General features: G+C 41.3%; 1 protein-coding gene across 8 annotated transcripts in view; it reads right to left on the reverse strand.

The window, feature by feature from the left end:
- Positions 1 to 21201, reverse strand: part of NCOA7 (nuclear receptor coactivator 7) — a 160318-nt gene extending 139117 nt beyond the window's left edge. For 5 of the 8 annotated variants that reach the window (XR_006602357.1, XR_006602358.1, XM_045066396.1 and 2 more), the window contains exon 1: positions 12167 to 12721. The gene's annotated coding sequence lies outside the window, so the exon portion shown is untranslated. Of the gene's footprint in view, positions 1 to 12166; positions 12722 to 12872; positions 13277 to 20887 lie in introns of those variants that run through there. The other 3 variants (XM_004740133.3, XM_004740134.3, XM_004740132.3) reach the window with 3 other exon arrangements.
- Between the last annotated feature and the right edge of the window lies 1 nt (position 21202).

Genomic DNA, 21202 nt, shown 5'->3' on the forward strand with positions numbered 1-21202 from the left:
TAAATAATTTATATTTACTTCAAAACAGTGCTTTGTCACATATATATATGTAATCTCTTCAATTCAGTAAGCATTTACCAAAAACTTCTTTTATTCCTGTACAGCTGTACCATTTATCTAAAACTTATGAATACAAAAAAGGACTCAATAGACACTAAGAACTTTGATTTTTTTTTTTTTAAGATTTTATCTATTCACTTGACAAAGAGAAAGATCACAAGTAGGCAGAGACCAGGCAGAGAGAGAGGGGGAAGCAGGCTCCTTGCTGAGCAGAGAGCCTGATTCGGGGCTCGATCCCAGGATCCTGAGATCATGACCCAAGCCGAAGGCAGAGAGACCTAATCCACTGAGCCACCCAGGCGCCCAAAACTTTGATTTTTTTGACGAGACAAAATTAACATAAATAAAACAATCAGACAAAAATAGGTATGATAAAAATTAATGACTGGTAAACTGTGTTTACGCACAGAGAAGCATTAGTGGAAAGAAAAGGGCCAGGTCACATGCGCCAGTGTTCTTAGGAAAGGTGCCTGAAGTAGGACCACATTGAAAACCACCATTCATGGTTCTATTTCAACGGTGCTACAAGAATAACAATCATATCTGTAAACCAGAAACAGTTTTACCCTTAATGAAAATGTTCCCCATCAGAGCATGCTCAAGAGGACCGTGAGTCTATCTACCGGCTTCCGCCGCTGACGTCTCAAAGACGACGGAGAGGGTCACGTGGTGCTTTGGTCAGTATAATCGAAAATGCGCTGAATACACAAGTATGGTTTCAGGAAGAAGGCATAATGAAAAGTGTCTAAGGGGCAGGAAATCTCCCCAACATGAAATTAAATCAGTTTTGTGAAGTACCATGACCTCTACTTGGAAGAAAAAAAAAAATGTATGTGGCTTCAACTATAATTTTCCAAGAGACTGGGTTAAGAAACCAAGTCTGTGGCTTAATACATTTTCTTCTGAAGGTTTATTAAGTTGCTTCACATAAAAGTTCTTGTAGAATTCACAAGGAAAATTGCCCTCTAGCAGACTGGACTGTTGTTCTCAATGATCCACCTGCTCCCTGTGAGAAAAATATACATCCACACTCTCCGCTATGCCACCTTGTGGTGCTCTGCACGACTATGCAGAGGGTGCATCTCCACCCACCTGGCCAAGTGGCTTGTTTTTACTAACAGACTGAGAGCTAACACTGTACCTAATTCAACTTGAGGCTCTAACAGGCTTGGCAAAGGTCGCTCTCCTTCAGAAGGAAATGCTCCAGGTACCAATTTTCCCTTCTTCAGCCCCTTCAAGATGTGTGGAACAGAGCTGCACTCCTACCTTACTTTGGAGGCCAGCTCACCCCTGCCAAACCCAACCGAGAGCAGCCAAGCCACAGTCAGTCTGCCGATTTATGAACGTGAAATAAATAATTGTGGTTCTAAGCCACTAAGATTTGGAAGCTGTTATGCAGCGTTATCACAACAGAAAACCCAAAACATCCTTAGAAATATCCTGATCCGCAAATTACTTTGTGGATTTTTACCAGGAAGACCAAAGCCACATAGTTAGTACATACTACTGTCTAGAAGAACTCTACCAAGGCGTGGAATACCAAAGCCCAGAGACAGAAGCAGCCAATTAACACAAATAGCCAGGAAAGCTTCCCCTCCTTGCAGTTGTCATTCACCAATGAGTGTGGCTATTGAAGTCAAGCCGTTAAGAAGGCATCATCTGACACCAAGGGTAACTTCTGCACATCTTGGTATATACACCTATAGACTTTGATATTACTTTTTGTTATGAGGTGAACTGTGTTACCCCGCCCCCCAAAACGTTTAAGTTGTAGCCACAGTACCACATAACATGACCTTATTTGGAAAAGGGGTACCTGCAGATACAATTAGTTAAGATGAAGTCATACTGGAGTATGGTGGGCCTCTAATCCAGTAAGACTGGTGTCCTTCTTAAGAAGGCGGCCATAAAGTGGCACCTGGGTGGCTCAGTGGGTTAAAGCCTCTACCTTCGGCTCAGGTCATGATCCCAGGGTCCTGAGATAGAGCCCCGCATCGGGCTCTCTGCTCAGCAAGGAGCTTGCTTCCTCCTCTCTCTCTCTGCCTGCTTCTCTGCCTACTTGTGATCTCTGTCAAATAAATAAATAAAATCTTAAAAAAAAAAAAAATAAAGAAGAAGAAGAAGATGGCCATATGAAGCCAGAGATACACAGGGAGAACACCAGGGGACAAAAGAACCAGAGATTAGGGTGATGCAGTTGCAAGCCAAGGATGTCAAGGACAGCCAGCAAATCTCCAGAAGCCAGAAGAGGCAAGGGAGGATTTCTCTGAAGTTTCACTGAGGTCATGTCTCCACCAACACCTGGATTTTAGACTGTCTCCAGAAACACAACACAATGAATCTCTCTTGTTTTCAGCTACCCAGTTTGGGCTGCATTGTCAGGGCAGTCCTAAGAAACTAACTCACTTATTTTAAATTGTATACACTAGCCCTGTTCCAAAAGAATACTGCATGGAAAATGCTACTTTCCCACCAGAGCTATTCTGCCACTTCCTCTTGTAACTTAAAGAAACGTGAGCAAGTAATTGAGAACACTGGTAAAATTTTTTGAGTATTAGACTAAAGGCCCCCACCCCCAGTTAATTAACATTTGTACCTAGGAGATAACTTAAGCATAGCTTATTTGAATAGGGGGACAAAGAACTGACCTGATTATCAAGGAAAACACTTAACATAAAAAGGGTTTTGAAATATCCTGAGAATGCTGCATCCCCACGTTTTATGCTACTTTTATCATTCTTGGGCGATTTCAGTCTAACCACCTCATGCTGCCAGGTTTCCTGTGCTTACTTAGGCATATCTTAGTTAGAGCTTGTAATATTATATCTAACATATCTTATACCATTTTGGTTTTGTTGTTGTTAAAGATTTTATTTACTTATTTATTCATGAGGGATAGGGGGCGGGGAAATGGAGAAGCAGACTCCCTGCAGAGCAGGGAAGAGGGGGATCAGGACCAGAGCTGAAGGCAGATGCCTAACCAACTGAGCCACCCAGGTCCCCATCTTGTAAGGCTTTCTAACTGATTGCTCATGATGCCCCATGCTAATCATGGTGTTCTCTGCAATTGAGCTCTTTAGTTTTTAGGCTTTAAGAATGAAAATCTATTATCAAAACTTCAGGTAAATATTTATAAGACTCAGAGAACCAAATGAGGTAACATTCTGATTTTCAGAAAGTAAGGAGAAGATTGGACAAAGGAAAGATGGAACAGAAAACTCATAAATCATGTCTTAAGAACACTGTCAACCCAACAACACCCAATCTTCCTGTGTCCCATGTGTATATATGTGACTAACACTGCTAGAAAACTGAAAACTGAAAGCCACAGAGTAATATAAAACACAGTCCTATCAGCTTACTGTAAGAACAACTAAGCCATAAAGCAGCAAATGTTTAATTTGTGGTACAAAGAGTTAAGTGACAAAATAACTAAAATTAGGAGTAGAGTAGATGTCCTGGGAAGTGTTCATGGAATTAAGCATCAACATTATGCAGAATGTTGGGTTTAAAGGAAGAAATGAGCAAGGAAATGTCAGATAAAGGGGGCAGTCAAAAAGCAAGTGTGTGAAAGGGGTACTGGGGCGCCAAGTTCATTCAGGTGGGCAGTGGGAGATAGGGAGGAGTGCCTGCAATGTGGAGACAATACACAACCTGAGCTGCATTTTCTTGCTTAAGCTTCCATGAGAAAGCCGCCACCACCAGAATGTCATCAATCATTTTATTTGGTCTACTTATTCTTGAAGAACTAGCCTTGGGGCTAATCTATACCCAAAACAAGCAAGCGACATGCAAGAAAATATGAAGCAGATGGCACGTGGGTGAAAATGTTGGGGAAGTGAAAATATTAGTAGCTTTGAAAGGAGGAAGAGAAAGTAAAATATGTCAAAATGAATATGCATTTGGTAAAGAAAAGTTGAGAATATAAGAATCCTAGGACACCTTAATTTTAGTAGTTTCTAACAAGTATCATTATAATATATATGGATAATATAAATGTGAAAAATAGAAATTGCCTATGATCCCATCAGTGAGGAAAAAGCTCTACTATTTTGTCACTTTCCTGTCTTTTCTTCCACGCAGGTGCATTTTAAAATCAAATTAGGATCCTTTTGTGCATATGTTTTGGTAAACTATATACTATCACTTAAAAATGACTCCACTGTTGGATTTGTCTCAAATTCTCCAACTATCGCCCTTGATTATAATTACTGCAGTTGCTTACTCTGTGACAGGACTTAACATATATTAATCCATCTAATTCTCAATACCATGTGGGAGGTACATGATATTCTCTTCATTTTATAGATGAGAAAATCAAGGAGAAATTAACTTGCCTAAGTTCACATAGCTGGTAAATGGTGGGAGAGGGTTCCAAGCCAGAAAACTCGCTCCTGTATCCCTCCTCATAACCCCTGACCATTCCACATGCCCCCTCCCCGCAACCCCCCAGACACTATGCTGATTGCTGAAATTGGTGTCTGCTGAAATTGAGCCTCATTCCTGATTCGCTTAGGATGTACTCTTAGAACCACTGGTGCCAAAAAATTTAACTAGCTGAACTGTTCTCAATCTATTGCTTTAATCTAGTCTTTCTGTGGTATTACAATATCTTGCTTACAATTATCATTATGGTAAACTTTTTTTTTTTTTAAGATTTTATTTATTTATTTGACAGAGAGAGAGATCACAAATAGGCACAGAGACAGACAGAAGAGAGATGAGGAGAAGCAGGCTCCCTGCTGGGCAGAGAACCCAATGCAGGACTCGATCCCAGGACCCTGGGATCATGACCTGAGCTGAAGGCAGAGGCTTAACCCACTGAGCCACCCAGGCGCCCCTGAACTGTTCTCAATCTAAAGTATACCAACAGACCCTCTCACCATTCATGAGAAAGGACTATGACCCAACCTCAACTTTGCCAGCACCGTTATGGACTTTTAAAATCTAATTTCAACCTGCATTTCTTTGGGGCAATGAAGTTGAATATGTTTTCCTGTCTTGGCTATTTGCAGTTACTGTTTTCTGAATTTGCTCTTCCTGCTATAGACTATGTCCCCCACCCCCAAATTCATACATTGGAAACCTAATGCCCAGGTAATAGTATTAGGTGGGGCCCTTGGGATATGATTAGGTCATGGGGTCAGACCAGCCCCCTCATCAGCGGGATCAGTGCCCTCATAAAACAGGTCCTGGAAAGACCCCTAGCTCCCTCCACCGTGTAAGAATACGAGGAGATGTCAGCAGTCCACAAGCTGGGAGAGAGGTCTTGCCACATGTGGCTCGACCATGCTGACACCCTGATCTCCAACGTCCAAGTCTCCAGAACTGTAAGCAATAAATGTTGCCACGTATAAGCCTTCCAGCGTATGGTATTTTGTTACAGCAGCCTGAATGGACTAAAACAATTCCTTACTAGAATACTCTTTAAAGAGTTAAGGTGTTTTAAATTGAAACTACTTGCAAAGTGTTACGATTTGAGATATCAGAGAGCTGCTCACAAGCTGTTTCAGTGGGACCCAAAAGAGAGGCAGTATGTTGAGGGAATCACCAGGACCTTGGGAGAAGGGCTCAGTTTTAACTCCCACAACTGAGCAGGCCCTCCCAACATACTAATGGCACAAAACTGCTTTAATATCATCATACAGCAGGGACTGTTCTTATCCAACGGCTAGAATACTCTTTACTACCCCTCAGGACACCCTAGGATCAACATGCCTGAGGAAACAAATCAGTAAATCTGATGTTCGCTTAGTGAGGTCAAATTTCAGCAGGAAAATGAAAGAACTTGAAGGATCTCAAACCTACAAAGTCATCTCGTGCATTTTTCCTACTCTACAAGGCATACCTGATTAATGACCAGAATCATCCACCAGTCAAGATTCCACATGAACAGTGCTGAACAAACACTATTATAGTCCTACTCTCTAAATCCTCTGTTAATCAGTCAACAGCGAACAACCTCGTGCCAGGCACACTGCAATAAAACTGAGCACACAGGACACCCTGATTACTTGGCTTGGAATTAAAAATACCTCATTCGCATGTATAGGAGTCACTTCTTAGGATAGACCATTCTCTCCAGATGGTTCATGTCATCTGTCAGGGTCAATGTTTAATGGCACCCTATTTGGAAGTTTTTGCCACTCTGTGTACCAACTGCAGAGGGAAACCCGAGGGCAGAGGCATCAAAGACGCTGTCCGAGATGAGGGCCATAATAAATACGAACGTTATTTCGAATGAGTGTTAACACAACATTTGAGAGAGAATTAGGGAAGGCAGGATGCTAGAGAAAATGATGCAGGCATGTATTCTACTGGGGGACTGGGGGAAAGAGTAGAAGAGGGATGAATGGTTAAATAAAAGCTTCAACCTGGGTGTTCTGGTTTTTTTTTTTTTTTTTTTAAATCAATCTTAGCATGTTATTCAAAATCAGAGTTAATTTCTACTATAAAAGCAATTTCGTTGTATATGAGAAATGCCTATTCCCAGTATGGAAACTGATTTGGGGCACTAAATTACACGGGATAGTCTCCGTGAGTTTATGGAGTGTCAACTAAAAATGGCCCCTAGAGAAGACACCAGACCTGGGTGTGACTCGCTAAGGAAAACGGGAGCACAAAGAATTCCAAGCAGAGGGAAGAGCATGGAGAAGGAAAATCGTATGCTATGCATGTTCCAGAAGTGACAAGCAGTTTTGTATGACAGCAGAGATTCTTAACTTGCGATCCATACACAAGGACGTGCAGGCAAAATGGTGTGTGGTGTGTGATGGGACCGTGAACTTTTATCAGATTTTTATCAAGGGTCCATAATTTGGGGCAGGGGTAATGGGGCAGTGCAGAAAAATGCGGGTCAAGGGCATGACAGGGAGGTACAGGGGGCAACAGATGAATTCCTCAGAGCCCCAGAGACCGCTAAGATCTCCAGCAGACTCCTTCCCGTGTAGGATGGTCCTCAGAGGAAAGCTGAGAAGGCAGGCTGGCTGCAAAGTGGAGAGCTGAGATGTGGCAGAAAGTAAAATGCAGGCAACAGTCCAAAGCATCTGAGGAACCAAACAAGGGCAGTGGGAATGGAGAGAAGGGACTTTGAGAAATAGTAGGGAGATGTAACAAACCGGCCGAATATTCCTATTTGCTTGTGTATACATCAAATGTCACCGGAGGATTCCCACTTAAGAGACTGCACTGGTCACCAGTGGATAGTGGAAGCACGTAACTGGGGCAAGAGGACGAGAGAGTCCTTTTATTATATACCCATTTGCACCTTCTGAATCACGTGAAGGTATTAAGTGCCACAAAAATAAATTTTGAAAAAGACATAGAGGTTATTGAAATGAAATGCTTCTGTGTAAAAATCTGCCACATCTCTCTTTGAAGGATGCTAAGGTTTCACATTCCCTTTTGAATTCAGATTACTTTTCCCCAAAGTCTCCTGTACCACACCCATGAGTGAACCTTAAGAAGCGCCAATCTCTCTTTTGATCTGGGTGATTCTGTTATCAAACAGCACTTGGTATCATATAAATGTAAATACCTGGTTACATTCAGCCAACTTAACAGGTAGCTGTCAAAATACCAGAATGAAGAAATTTTAGTCAATTAACTAAACTATTAACAATTAACTAACAACTATTTTATGGTAAATAAATGAGACACAAGAATCTATAAATCTGATTCATTAAAACAGAGATGAATCAAATAAATAACTGATACGAAAGAGGTCAGATTTGAGGTTTGGTGTGGTGAGTGTTAAGCAAGTTTAGGCTAACGCCCGGGGCTAAAAATGACTTTAATTAAGTTATATGGAATGAATCTCCTGTTCGGCCTAACAAGCCACATAAGATAGATTCCAGAAATAACTGACTTAAACTTAATGATTTGAGCAATTTTTAAACTGGTGGTAAGTGGATATAATTTAATATTACAAAATAAATGGAATTTAATTTTGCAAAACTATGGAACATTGTTTTCCATTCAGCTATCTAAGTTCAAACACACGTGAGTGGAACTTAGTTTTGTGAAACTAAAGAACACTGTTTTCCATGTGGATATAGAACCTCAAATATACTAAACTTCAACATTTATTCAAAACACATTGAATGGAATTGATTAAACTTGCTAATCAAAAACATGTGTCTAGAGATCAATTCTGCAAATGTTTTCATTTGGTTTTATGTATTGTGTTTTGCCTTGTTTCACAAAGGATATGAGTCAGCTTTAAATAATAAATTCAATATAGTGGAAAAATAAAATTAGATAAAAATCAGAATAAAGAAAAACAAAGTAGAACAGAAGCTCAGTATCAAAGGTAAGTTAGAACATCAGTATTAGGTCATAGGTTTTTATAGGGTTATTAAAATCTAGTTGCAAATTTGATTCTGCATTTGCTAGTTGCCAAATCAGAAAGGGAAATATCATCAATTAGCTGATGCTAGATTTGCACTGTGAAAAAAAGGCACACCACATTTGTGCAGGTAAAGTAAAGCTTTTCTTTGACCTCTATCGCTAAACGGAACTTGCCTGGGTCTTCACACAAGAGCAAAAGGAACAATGATCTTGGTAACCACATCTCTTAAGTAACCTAACAGCAGGTTCCTTGTGACGCCTATTATTAGTAGAACCCTCCACATGTGCACAATTGGGCGTGGGGTGGGGTTACAAAAGATGCAAAACAAGGTCACCAATGTACTCATTTCTGAAAATTTCGCTAGACTCCCAGTCTAACATCTAGAACTGGAATGGAATGGGTGGAGCTTATGGCCTTTATTCCGCCAACATTCTAGAACCATCATTTCTCTCCATTAAGATTCAGATCAAATTTATGAGCTGACAACTGACATTCTCTGGCATGTGCAGAAATAAAGGCATTCTACGCCACTGTTCAGAAGAGATTAGTAGACAACAACTATTCTTCAACCACCACCTCTCCATATTTGAAATTCGAGGTCATACAAATTTTCCTTTCCATACTTTCTCTGCAATTATAACAATTCTGGTTTCAACATATGTAAATTGAGTGGATCCCACCAGATGTAAAGAACAACAACAAAAGTTATGGGCTGGTATTTTAAAAAAAAAAAAGGACAGTAAATAACATTTAGCAAAGAAGGGATAGAGGTTTTGGCAACAAACCTTAGGAAAGATACAGAAAGAGAGGAGAGACTATACCTGGTCTTAGAATTGCATTCCAGTGGTGCATATGGAGACAGGGTGTTGGGGGCTCACCCAACAGGGCCCTGAGAGTGAGTCATCCAATCACAGAGGCATTGCGCATTTGGATGAAGGACACACACAGAAAAATTCCTCTCCCATTCTGAGATTAAAAACTAGCTCTTACTTGACTGGTTTCAAGGCCAAGAGTGTCAGCACAGCCTAAGTACTCAATTTCTATTTGTCAAATGAACAAATGTTTATTATCTGCAACAAAGTAGAAAGAATTTACTATAACCACAGGGGAGGGCTCTTTTGAGATATTAAAGAACAAGTAAAACAATGTGAATTAACTGCTCAATATTTTTTTTTAAGATTTTATTTATTTATTTGACACAGAAAGACACAGAGAGGGAACACAAGCAGGGGGAGTGGGAGAGGAAGAAGCAGGCTTCCCGCTGAACAGGAAGCCCAATGTGGGCCTCGATCACAGGACCCTGAAACCATGACCTGAGCCAAAGGCAGACACCCAACGACTCAGCCACCCAGGCGCCCACTGCTCAATATTCTTGATCACAAATGTAAGATGTATAAAATGTAACTCTATTTGGGGGAGCACTTTTGCTGCACTTTAATAAACTGTAATGTTTTCCATATGTTCCCTCCCACTGTTGGTTCCCCCAATCTTACCACCTTTTACATAAAAGTGTGATCTCCTCACCATGTAGGAAAGGCCTAAGTACGATGGAGAAACAATAATAATAAACTATGGCTTGCTGTCCTTTTATGAAAATAATTCTTTGGGGTAATATATAGTGAGGATAGTGGCAAGGTATTAAAATGACAAAAAGGGACACCTGGCTGGCTCAGCCTATGGAGAATGCAACACTTGATCTTGGGGGGTGTGAATTCAAGCCCCATGTGGGGTGTAGAGATTACTTAAAAATAAATTCTTAAAAACCAGTAATAATAAAATGACCAAAAAGGTAAAGAAGGGAAGAGAATAAAAAGACTGGACCACTCCCATGTAACTGCGTTACACAAAGTTACTGGAGAAAGGTTAATACTGATTCATAAAGCTTACATAACAGGGAAATAAAAACAAAATCAAAACAGGAAATCTCACAGTGCAAAAATAAAGCAAATGAAAAATGATGCAGTGATCCTTGACCCTTCCAAGATAACATAGAAGTTAACAGCAAAAAGACACTGAATCTTCCAAAACCCTGATTTCCAAATTATGAAATGTGGAAGGCAGCTATGTTCATCACTGTACTACCAACGCATGCAAACTGTCAAATTTGGAAATTGATATGCTTATACACTAAGGAAAGCCTGCAGAGTTGAAAATATGTATCTATACCATACATTCTAAATCATTTAGGAACCACGGACACCCCTAATGCTTTACTTTTACTTTTACCTGTAATAAAATACATTATAAATAGATCATCTACAACTCAAGTCTAAACAGAATTAATATGTCACTTAGTAACCAAAACACTGTTACCTCTGGAATAATAGAATTTTCTTGTAAACATGAATTGTATTTTTGAAATTGTGTTTGAGAGTTTAATAGAAATATGTTTGATTACCAGACTAGAAAATCTGCAAGCTGAGACATGAAATACACTTCTATTAGGGGGTGAGGAGAATTACTTCATTTAATAACACAATGTTTTTTAAAAAAAGCATGTGGTCCGAAGAATGCCAAAATTCATATTTAAATGTAAAGACAATCTGACCCTTTCCAAAAACGGGCAATTTTTAAAAATCCAGTTAAACTTCAAGAGCCGCAGGACAAATACAGAGTAATCCTAAACTGTCTTTAGATGAAGCCTGGAACACAATTTATTCAACAAATAACTAATGAGCACCCAGCATGCATCAGACGCAGAGGATTACAGAACTGAACAAGATTCTGTCCTCCTGGAGATGACATTAGCTCATTTTCCAAAGCTCTAAACCTTAATACATTAATATAAAATTGGGAGTTCACAACGATCTACTTTCCAAAACTCTTAATCTTCTTGCTTAATATAAAATTAAATTAAAAAAAAAAAGCGCGTGAAGAGATAATCTTGCCAAAGCCCTGACGTATGAACTTCACTCACACCTGGGGGAAAAGAAAGAATTCATAAACCAGTTTCTCAAAAAAACTAACCGTAACACCTAGCTGGACGCTAGGCTGTGCCCAAGGCTGCCTCTGCTGGCCGCCTGGGTGCATCCTTCCAGCAGATTCTCAACTCCCGACACCTGTATCCAACTTGCCACTCTAAAAACACATCCCTTTAGGGAAAGCAGGAGGTTCCCGAGTAGGCATCACCAGAATACCCCAGCCTCACGTAGCTCCGGAAAAATCTTAACTTCTCGAAGGGCCTTCCCTAACTGGTACCAAACGTTGCCTGTAAGGGACTGAGCGATCACCAACTGTATACAGCACACAGCGGGTTCCGAAATGAACAAAAATCCCCGGCTACTTCTACGCACTGCTAAAATAACGCTTTGCGTGGCTACACGTTTAGCTAAAACAGGAAGAAAGCATCTGCTCATTCAGTCGAAACATTACGGTGACATATTTTTACCTGAGCAGCTGAAAATCCAACGGTACTCCTCCCTACCCCCACCCCGGCCCCCAAATAAACCACTAGCCCTCCGGTCCTCCCCACCCCCGCCCGCCGCAAGCAGCCCACCGGGCCGGGAGGGAGCTGGGCGGGCGGGGAAAGGGTCAAGCTCTCCTTCGCCACCACTCGGCCTTCCGAGCTCCAGGAGAGGTTGTCAGGTTCACCGGGTCTGCGCCCAGCGCCATTAGCACACCTTCGAGCGCTCTCCCGAGCCTGGGCGGGAGGCAAGTTTGGTGGGTCCTGGCCCCGGGGCCCCCCGCCCGCCTCTCCCCAACGCCAGCATCAGCTGCGGCCGGCGGCTAGGGCTGGTCCCCGCCTCACCCACCTACCTACAGGGCGGGGGCGCCGACTCCTCGGGTCCGGGAGAAGGGGATCGGGCGCACGCATTTCTGGGAGCGGTGGCCTCTGCAGCTCGGCGCGGGGGAGCGCATCCTCTAGGGTGGGGGAAGGAGGGGTCGGAGGAGGTTCGTGCGGCTAGGAGGAGCAGGGGCGGGAGGGAGGAGCGCCGAGGCGCGCGCCCCCGGGGACCGGCGTCCGGAGCTGGTGGACTCGGGCGCCGCCAGGACTCCTCAGTCCTCTCCCCGAGCGCGGCACCTTGCCAACCCTGCAGCTGCGCCCGCGGTCAGGGCATCGGCCGCGACAGGCTCGCGGGCCCGGCCGGAGGCGGGGAACTGCGGGTGGCGCGACGCGGTGCAGACGCCCGCCTCTAGCTCCGCCCGGCCCGCGCCACGCTCTGCGCCCCTCCGCAGCGGCGGGGGCCAGGAAGCTCCGCGGCGGGGCTCGGCGGCTTGGGTTGCGGCATCCTCCCCGCCCCGGCCACCTCCGAGCTGGAAGGCTGAGTACCCCCGCCACCCCTCGGCTGCCGCAGCCTCCGCGGCCCCGACACAGCCCCGGCCCTGGCCGGGCGGCTCCGCCCCGGAGAGCTGCGCGCGCGGCCTCCGCAGGCCTCGGCCCATTGTGACGCGTCCGAGAGGGAGCTCGCTGCTACCCGGGCGGCCGGACGCGGGGCGGCGCAGTCTAGGAGGGTCGTCTTACCTCGCCCCGGGCTGCATCCCCTACAGCTGGCTCGCCACGACCACCACTCTTCGCGGAAAGTGAAGCTTTGAGAGCAGAGCTGGAGTTATAAAGCGTCTCTCCGAGTTTTAAAGCCTTGAGTTTCCGTCCAGCTTGGGGACCGCTGGCCACAATAAAGTCATCCTTCTGTCCTTTCCGGCTTTACGTTTCTCAAAGGGGCCCACCATCTCCCCACCCCCCTCCCGCTCCCGACCTGGTACAGCATCCCGGATGCTGCCAAATTGCAATCAGTACAGCAGTAGGGACGTAGCTATTGGATTTTCCAGGCCGAGTCTTGGCAGAGATCCTAGAGAGCCTTGGTTGGGAGGATTTGCATCAGCAACGGGGCAGTGCTGGTGAGCTTCCCATCCCTTCTTGGGAGCTCTTTGCTCTTCGGTCCCATGACCAGCACTGCAAGATGACTAGGAGGATTTGGCCTTGAGTTTTACCCTTACACATACGGGAAAAAAAGTCAAGGCAGAGTCTGCAGCTGGTCTGATAACACTGGTATGTCAGAGGCCATACACAAAGCACACTAGATAGTGGCCTCCTTTGGGTTGTTGATGCCGCTTACGGGCTTGGGCATTTCAGTTGCAAGTGGTCACGTTATACTGTCTTGCAAGGTATGGAATAATTGTCCAATTCTGAACTAAACATATATAAAATTGGACATCCGGTTTATATTTTTAGGCAATTGCAGTAATTTGCAAATTATTTTCAAGGGAAAAATTAGACTCTTAAAATACAAAGAGCTGATTTTATTGAATCAAAAAGAACATTGTTTGAGATCTCCAGAGAGACTTAGCCATTCTCACACTTGTTTGATGAGTGCTTTTATGATGTTGAAATCTAACATTTTTTTTTTTTAATGGCTAAGATAAGACATGTTCCGTAGGAGTACAATCTGATAAAATCGCTAAGTCTTCTTGAGAGGAGTTCCATGTGGAGCAGGGTAGAAGCTGAACTGCTTAGGAGTCAGGAAAACAGTGGCTCATGGCTTCTCCACTTTGAGGACTCTGATAGCTACAGTTTATATTCAAAAGATACCTATTATTATTCATGATATTTCCTCCCAAATGCAGAATAACCCAATTATAGAAATATTCATGTATATATGTGATGCATAAGGACAGAATGAAGTCACTTCATGAGAATTTAGCAGTTGCTTACTCTAACATGTTTATAAAGAAGTCTGCCTTAGAATGCAGTTTATAGGACATTTGTAGAAATGTTCATTGAGTGGCAATTATTGACTATCCATCCTGGTATAATAGAGATTTCTGCTCCCCAGCTTAGACATAGAGAAAAATTACCCTTAAAGATTCATCACTAGGGTTCCTGGGTGGCTCAGTGGGTTAAAGCCTCTGCCTTCAGCTCAGGTCATGATCTCAGGGTCCTGGGATCGAGTCCGTATCGGGCTCTCTGCTTGGCAGGGAGCCTGCTTCCTCCTCTCTCTGCCTTCCTCTCTGCCTACTTCTGATCTGTCTCTGTCAAAGGAATAAAGAAAATCTTTTAAAAAAAAAAAGATTCATCACTAGTTCCTTCTCATTAATTTAACGTTTATTGATTGGCCCAAGCCCTGTCCTTCTGGAGAGAGACACCAGAGGAAAAAAATAATAATTTCCTTATCCCCTAGTAGATATGTACTGTCCAACACTAGCCACATATGGCCACTTAAATTTAACTTAAAAATGTGTTTTTTCATTACACTAGCCACACTTCAAATGCTGAAGTAGGGACAAATGGCTAGGGACTACTCTTTTAGATAGAATAGATCATCTCCAGTATTATAAAAAAAATTATTCTGGGCAGTGCCACTCTAAATAGAAGGTAAAATTTTAATTGGGAGATAAGATGGAATACATAACATAATTTGAGAAATCTTAGTACACTAAAGATTGAACCTCAATAGAACATGTACTGTTTAAGAACATGGCAGTCTCTTAAGAATTCAGGCTCTGATCTCAGACTATAGCTCTACCTGTGCTGATGTAGAATATGTTGCTTAACCTCTGTTGCTTTATCTGTAAAAAGGAGATAATAGTATCAACTTTATAGGATGGATATAGAGATTAAATGAGGTAATCCATGAATGATGCTTAGACTTAGAATAGGACCAAGAAAAGTTAGCTATGACTCTTATACGTTATTATAGTAAAGGTTTTCTTTCTTAAAAGTTGTATCCTTTGGGTGCCTGAGTGGCTCAGTCAGTTTAGCTTCCGATTCTGGATTTCAGCTCAGGTCATGATCCCAAGGTTGTGAGATCAAGCCCTGCCACAGGCTCCAGGCTCAGTCCAGTCTGGGGAGGCTTTGAGAAACATCAACAAACAACAGCAACTGTCACTGCAAATATGTGCAGTATTTTTCTTATGTATGTATCTAAATATCATTTTGTAAGGAGAGGCGTGGAGGGATCGGGTAACTGGATGATGAACACTGGAGAGGGTATGTATTGTAATGAGCACTGGGTATTATATAAGACTGATGAATCACAGAGCTGTACCCCTGAAACAATACATTATTTGTTAATTAATTGAATTTAAATTTAAAAAGGAAAAACAAAAAAATAATAATTTTGTAATGAAGTGTGGCTAGTGTGTCTTTTTTTCCCCCCAAGGGAGGGAGAGCATATGCCCACACTGAGGCATGGGGGTAGGAGTGGAGGGAGAGGGGAGAATCTTAAGCAGAATCCATGCTGAGGCCAAGGTGGGGGCTCAGTCTTATGACCCTGAGCACTTGACCTCAGTGAAATCAAGAGTCAGATAGAAGCTCAACCAACTGAGCTACCGATGTGCCCCTAGTGTGTCTGTTTTTTTTTTTTTTTCTTAATAAACATATAATGTATTTTTATCCCCAGGGGTACAGGAGTGTGTCTGTTTTTTAAGCACAACACTCACTGGTTACCTTTCCTTGAACTGGAATTCCAGGAACATCAGCAAATACTGCTCTAATAGTTTGCCATAATGAAAGCCTCATTGGATAAGCAATGAGCTCTCAACCACTGAAAGAACTGAAACTCCTTTGGAGGTTTTCTCTTTCAAGGTATTGGAGAAAAGATTTGTGTGTTGGGTGATGAGTTTAGTCTGCTGGCACCAAGAAAGTTCACTCTTAATGGTTAAACCTATCCCTCTCTTCCTAGCAGAGAAACATGTCCTTTCACATGCCTGACTTGAGCTGGTTGAGACACAGGAGTTCCAAAGGGAAGTAAATGCTAATGACATCTGTGGAAATGGACTGCTGTCTGGTCGCCTGTCAGCATGCAGAACGAAAGGCTGATTATTTATATCAAGCCCAACAAATTTGCTCTTTTTTTAAAGTCACAGTTCATTAAAAAAAATTATCTGCTCTTGGAGAGTTTCTGCCGCTTTATTTCTGCTGGAAAGTCTGTTCAGTAGCTTGAGAATTCATTACATGTTTTTTTACATTTTCTGGAAAACTTAGTCAAATAAGCTGGTACAAAGACACTGCAGCTAAGATATAATTTAAAATTCTGAAATGAACCCCTAAAAAGAACTGGTAGTTGTTGCCTTGGATTCATTAGATGAAAGAAATTTACAGTGCAATGAACTGAAAAGGGTTTTTTTCAAAGGACGTAACTATAGATTCACAATTGAAAAAAAAAATATATGGAAGTCCCAGGTTTCCCCTTGCCCCTCTCCCACAGCTCCAGTTGTCCCTCCATGGTAACATCTTGGGTAACTCCAGTACAACATCAAAATCAGAAAAATGACACAGGTACGATCTTTCAAGCTTATTTGTATTTCATCAGTTTTACATATTCTCTTTTGTGTTTGTGTGTCTTATGCAATTGTATCATCTGTACAGATTATCCCAATAAGACACAGGACTGCTCTAGTTCCACAAAGCTCTCGTGACCTGCTTCCTTACAATTGCATCCATCTTCCTCTCCACCACATCTCTGATTCCTGCAAATCACTCATCCCTTCTCATCTCTAAAATTTAAAAAACACTATATAAAAGGAATCATACTGTATGTAACTTTTTAGATTTTTTTTTCATAACTCCCTTGGGATCCACCCACGTTGTTATGTGGATTGATGGTTTGTTCCCTTTTTTGATACGTATTCCATGGTATGGATGTACCACAGTTTAACTGTTCACCCACTGAAGAATATTTTTGTGGTTTCCAGTTTGGGCTTATTATAAAAAAAAAGCTGCTATAAACATTTGTGGACAGACTTTGTGTAAACACGAGTTTTCATTTCTCTGGGATAAGTTCCCAAGAGCACAAGTGATGGGTCAGATGATAAGTGCATGTTTAGTTTTATAAGAAACTGCCAAATTATTTTCCAGAGTAGCTGTACCATTTTACATTCCCATCAGTAAAGTATGCATGATGAGTGGCACATTTTTAATCTATTAAATATATTTATTAAAGTATAGTCCTACATGTCTCTTAATATCCACTACTCTACTGTAATTCCTTATTTACTTGAACCCTACCAGACTGAACTTCAAGGTCAGGAATCCCATTTTGTTCATCTTGATGTCCTTCGTGCCTAACATAGTCCGTGCCTAATACAGTCCCTGCCATATATTAGTGAATAAATATTTGTTTAATAAATGAACAAATTAATGAACAGAAGAATAGCCGAGTCAGACTGAAATCAAATTGAAAAATAAATTTGTCAATAAATTATAAGTGACTTTGAATGGGATACAATGATTTTTCTTCCAATATATAGCAACATTTTAAAATCAGAAATCGGCACTCTATAAGAAATTGGAGCAAATCTGTAAAAACTAAATGCCAAATTATGTTGGGCCAAGTTATTCATATTAGTACTTTGGTAAAAGAAGAAGATTGGAAATAATCTAAATGACTGATATGAACTGCTTTAATAAAATACCTAAATAGTGGAATATGATATATGATATATCAAAAGTAATGAGAAAAGTTTTTATGTAAAGAATGTCCCTCTTTTAAAAGATATTAATTTTAAGAAGTTAGAAAAAGTATGTAGAGTATGTCCCTCTTTGTGTAAAAATAAAACAAAGAGATTAAAAAAGAAAAGATATGCATAAAGACCTTAATTCTCTCTAAACCAGTCTATAAACTACAGGGTGTGCCTGAACCGTCTTGGGACAGAAGGTAAAGTGCTCAAAAATATATCAAAAGAATATGGGAGCAAACTTAAAGGGACTCCTCTGGCCAAATTTGGGACAATTTAATTATTAAGAAAAATGACAGTGCTGGATTATAACACACTGAATAAAAACAGAAAAAGAATATATGAGTCCAGTCTGATATTTCAAAATTAGAGAATAAAAAGAGAAAGAAGAGAAAGGGAAGTTATTTTCAAGAGAAAAATAAAATGAAAACACCATTTTGCAATTACCACGGTAATAATTGATTCAAGCAAAGATTGTCAGTGGGTGAAAGTTTACTGAGGAACAGAAGATTCATATATTCTCAAAGCATGGTGGGCACCTTAACCAAATGCTTGAATTTACTATATGTTTCCTACTGCTGCTGTAAAAAAATTAGCACAAACTCAATGGCTTAAAACAACACAAATGTATTATCCTACAATTCTATAATCCGGAAGTCTGGCATTGGGTCTTACTAGGATAAAATCTAGGTGTTGGGAGGGCTGTTTTCTTTCTGGAGGCTCAAGTGAAGAATCTGCTTCCTTGCCTTTTTCAGCTTCCAGAGGCCACCTGAATCCCTCGGCTCAAGGTCCTCTTCCCCTTCTTCAAAGCCAACAAAGGTAGGTTGAGTTTTCTTCAGACCACATCACTGGGACACTAACTCTCCTACCTCTCTCCTTCACTTATACGGACGCTTGTGATGATTTTGGACCCCCTCAGACAATCCAGGATAACTTTCCTGTGTCTCAGAATCCTTAATTACATCTGCAAAGTTCCTATTGCCATGTAAAGTAACAGATTCATGTGTTCTAGAGATTAGGATGGGGGACATCCCTGTGGGGGCTATTATTCTGCCTACAACATTGACCATGATAGACAATATGATACATCAGCATTATGCCATTCTGACGTCATGTACTGAGAAGGACACATAATTTAAGGTTCTTTTCTTTTCAAAAGAGATATTTATCTGAATTGATAAATTCAGTTCTGAAAGAACTGTCTTTCACGATTCAAAAAGATCAATATTGTTAAGAAAAATTGGGAATTGTTTCAGAATTATTCCGGAATAATGGTTTCAGAATCTTAAAAGTCTAAGAAGTGTTATTTTGACAAGTGAAACATTAGTTTTTAACTGTATAATAAATAATAATATTGTATTACCTTTAAATTACCTAAATGTGATAATTGTATTCCTTGTCCTTAGGAAATACAGGATAAAGTATTTAAAAGTAAAGTATTACGATGCCTGCAACTAACCCCAAATGCTTCAGAAGAAAGATGAAGAGAAAGCGAATATAGCAAAAAATCAACAACTGGTGAATCTAGATCAGTACTGGAAAATAGAAATAAAATACAAGGCACATATATAAGTTTAAATAGTCTAATAGATACCTTAAAAAGTGAAGAGAAAGTGAAATAAATTTTTATGATATTTTAGCCTGATATATTTCTTTAAAAAATTTTTTTATGTAGAGAGGGACAGAGAGAGAGCACCCACCTGAGCGGTGTGAGGGGCAAGAGGGAAAGGGAGAGAGAGAATCCCAAGCTGACTCAACGCCAAGTGTGGGTCAGGACAAGGGGCTCAATCTCATCACCCTGAGATCATGAACTCAATCAGCTGAAATCAAGAGTCCCCTCCCAACCGAACGAGCCACCCAGGTGCCCCAACCCGATATATTTCTAATTTAAAAACAATCAAAGTAAACACTATTGAGCTATTTTACTTTTCTTTCCTTCTATATTAAGGCTTAAAAAACAAGTAGGCAAGGGTGCCTGGGTGGCTTAGTGGATTAAGCTGCTGCCTTTGGCTGGGGTCATGATCTCAGGGTCCTGGGATCCAGCGCCGCATCTGGCTCTCTCCTCAGCAGGGAGCCTGCTTCCCTTCCTCTCTCTCTGCCTGCCTTTCTGCCTACTTGTGATCTCTGTCTGTCAAATAAATAAATAAATAATCTTAAAAAAAAAAAAACACCGAGTAGGCAGTCATCACCTATAGAACATTTAAGTTTGCGCTAGCTGCATTTCAATCCACAATAGTCACATGGGCTGGTCTTACTAAATTGGACAGCACAGGTTCAGATGAAGGGAATATGTGTGTTCATTGTCCTACACTTGCAATTTTCTGTAGGTTTGGAATTTTTCAAGATAAAATGTTGGAAAAAAGAGAGATATTAGTTTGTGTATGCATAGACTGTTTCTAGGATACAGAAGAAACTTAACACTGGTTACCTCTGGGAAGAAGAAATTAGTGACTGGGGAAAAGAGAGGGATGGTGGTGTTTATTGCACCTTTCTGTCCTTTTGAGCATATTGTGATTAAGCCTATTAAAACTTAAAATTATTCTAAAAAAATAATATTCACTTTGTCTTCCTGTTCAAAACCAGATTCTTTTCTACTAAGCTCTGATAACGAGCAATTCAGAGGAAAGAGTTCCACCTACTGAACCTGATTTCCTAAGAATTCCTTGATAGAGGAAAGTGTGTGTCCTATTTAAAATATAATTAAGTTTAGAAATTTGTTGTGATTTTTCTATCTTTATCAGCCCTTAAAAATCCGTTTAATCTTCCTGCTTGCATATTATTATTATTAAAGATTTTATCTATCTATCTATTTATTTATTTATTTGACAGAGAGAGAGAGAGAGTGCAAGCAGGGGGAGCAGCAGGGAGAGGGAGAAGCAGGCTCCCCACTGACCAGGGAGCCTGACGCGGCGTTTGATCCCAGGACAAGGACATCATGACAAGCGGAGGACAGACGCTTAACGGACTGAGCCACCCAGCACCCCCCCCTTCACATTATTAAACATTTTAGACAAATTTTATCAATAATCTAAACCATCTCAGGGTTGCCTGAAAACAAGAAACAATATTCAAACAGAGGCTCACCTAAGTTCTACGATGGTGGATGACAGCGGGAACTCATCGTGGGGCCAGAGGTTGTGAGCAAGTTCATGGTGAATTGCTATCAGCTTTCCTTAAGCCTCCGTCCATCTTGCAGCGGAGCTGGGTCTCTGGGGTTACGTTTGTTCAACTGGAGCGGTTGGCACTTCAAAGTGGAGTTACATCCTGTTGCCTTCGGCTCCTGTGTCATGAGGGTTTCTGAATTGAGGCTGGGCCGTAAGGCTGGTTGTTTCTTCTTCTTGTTGTTGTTGTTTTGTTTTGTTTTACTCCTCTGGTAATTGCATCATTTCCTGGCCGCGT

Source organism: Mustela putorius, unplaced genomic scaffold (genome assembly GCF_011764305.1).
Source record: "Mustela putorius furo isolate JIRA1106 unplaced genomic scaffold, ASM1176430v1.1 tig00003863_pilon_pilon_pilon, whole genome shotgun sequence".
Lineage (NCBI taxonomy): Eukaryota > Metazoa > Chordata > Mammalia > Carnivora > Mustelidae > Mustela > Mustela putorius.